Source organism: Pinus tabuliformis, chromosome 1_2, assembly GCF_031772625.1.
Source record: "Pinus tabuliformis cultivar Carrire ecotype Pingquan chromosome 1_2, CPIR1, whole genome shotgun sequence".
NCBI classification, from domain to species: domain Eukaryota; kingdom Viridiplantae; phylum Streptophyta; class Pinopsida; order Pinales; family Pinaceae; genus Pinus; species Pinus tabuliformis.
The window spans coordinates 1,281,410,919-1,281,413,277 of NC_142298.1; the positions used below are offsets into that span (position 1 = coordinate 1,281,410,919).

The window sequence follows — 2,359 nt, forward strand, 5'->3', positions numbered from 1 at the left end:
GCCAAGTAATCATAAAAGAGAGATATGTACCCCCTGGGTTCATGGTCAAGATTCCAATATCACTGTTTTTCCCCATACCTGCAACGCAAATCACAAAACATGCCCAACAAAATTGTGATCATAGAGGAAGCCAAAATTAATGAGTCTTTTATGTTCTTGCAAACACCTAGTTGGATCATTGAAAAATAATTGCAATTAACATACAAAACGTGACAAATCATTTAGGATACAAAAAATCAGACCAGGTGAGAGCAATGAAGTGCGCAGAGCATAAGTTCGACTCGTCCAACACATTCGTAGCTTGAATATACTCCTCCTTCAGTGATCTATGTAATCACCTGCTATGAGTAATGCATTTTACTTAGTGAGAAAAAGGGATAGGCCCATGTTTTTAATTAATGCCTCATCATATATTGTTTTGCGTCAACAAACACAGGTCCCATTAAGATTGCCACACTCATAACAGCTGCAGTATTCAGTAAATCCCAACATGTTATTAGCATTAGTAATGTTCATGCCCTTAAATCCAGTGTTATAGACCCAAAAGAACCAGTGCTGGAGACTTTACCGATTACCTCTTGAATGGGTTTATCCAAATCGGATGGATTAAGAAACTCAGTGACCCCAAATCGTTTAGTTGTTAGGAAAGAAAATGGCAGCTATTAATTTCAGAACAGCTATACCCATGTGCAAAAGTTAAAGGGAATCAGCCCAAAGCATTATGGTTTATATACACTATAGTAATAGAGGTTATTGTTGTGTATGGTTTCCAACCCACATATTTCTTCCTTCCTTGGGTCGATGTCAATTCCAAGGATTCTGGAAGCTCCAACTATTCGAGCCCCTTTTACAACCTAAACATCGCAAGATTCACTAGTAGATAGCAATTAGAAAGACACAGAATGCAAACTACTCTCTGCGACACAAGAGCAAATCTTTATTAAATATGTGTATGTATAGTTTTTGCTTGAGATATTCAGAAAAACGTACAGCCAAGCCAACGGTGCCCAATCCAAAGATCACTACTGAATCATCGAGCTTCACCTTCCTAGCATTCGAGGCAACTGCTAATCCTGAAACGAAAAACTAGGCCCCATGTTATGATGCATCGACCATTTTACTTTTTTGTATTTTTGCAGGGCAAGGATCTCGTATCTAGGTGTATTTTAGTGGAGAATGGATGATTATACTACCTGCCAAAACTCAACATCCAAGCAAACAGATATTTTCCAATGGAGCTTCAGGATTCACTTTCGCTACACAAGATGCATGCACCACTGTATCTTCACTGAATGTGGACAGCCCAAAGAAATGACAGATGGGTTTTTCCCTTGACAGAGAATCGACATTTTTTGTCAATGTAAGCAACTCCGCTCATAAAGTTGAATATGAAAACTTGACAAATGTTCTTTCCTTTGATGACAGAGCTCGCATTCTTTGCATTCCACCATATATTGTGCAATCACATAATCGCCTGCTTTCAACTCTTTAACTTCACTTCCCACGCTTTCTACAATCCTGCATAGGCGAGTCACACATTCTCGTTGGCTGAATAATGTGTCATTATGATAAATATAATCAATACTTAATTTTTAAACCACTGCAGATGAAGAAATGATATATTCATTTTAACCATCAAAATCCTAGGAAACAGGGGAAGGGATTAAAAAAGTGAAACTTTTTTTTGTTTGTCAATTCCCTGTATCAACTTAAAGACATAACACATCTATAAATACACTTCAATTTCCCTTATGAAATTGAAAGATCATATATAAAATGAAAATACCCAGCACCTTCGTGACCCAGAATCCTTGGCAACGAAGCTCCTCCATCCTGCAATGTTTAAATACATTACATTAAGCAAAGATGGAGTTGAGCGCTCAATAAAATGAATGAAAAATGGGATAATGAAACTGAACCTTCAATACAATGAATGAAAAATGAGATGACGAGAGTGGTACCTTTCCTTTCCGGAATAAATATCAATATGACGTAGAGAAGTGTGAGTGATTTTTATTGGTACTTGTTTGTCCTAGGGAGGAGCCACTTGGATTTGTTGGATAGATATGCATCGCCCTGCTTCCCATACTACACCAACTGATATGCAGTTCATAGCAGGTTAGATGATCTTTATAACTAACTACATAAATGAGAATCTTTTCCGCGAAGAATTAAATTCATATATGTATAAGTTTTCTTTTTTGTTCTCACCCTTGCAGCTAATGACTTGCGCTACAATAGAGGATGCCATGAGTCCCTCTTGCCTTTTTCCCTAGTGCATCTGAAGGGATGAGAGACACGGGATTCTGGGAAGTAGTGGGATTTCACCAGCTGTGCCTATGGGACCGAATAGAGTGAT

At 38.0% G+C, this 2,359-nt stretch overlaps 1 pseudogene; it reads right to left on the minus strand.

The window, feature by feature from the left end:
• Positions 1-236: 236 nt before the first annotated feature.
• Positions 237-1,832, minus strand: LOC149210905 (alcohol dehydrogenase class-3-like; annotated as a pseudogene).
• Between the last annotated feature and the right edge of the window lie 527 nt (positions 1,833-2,359).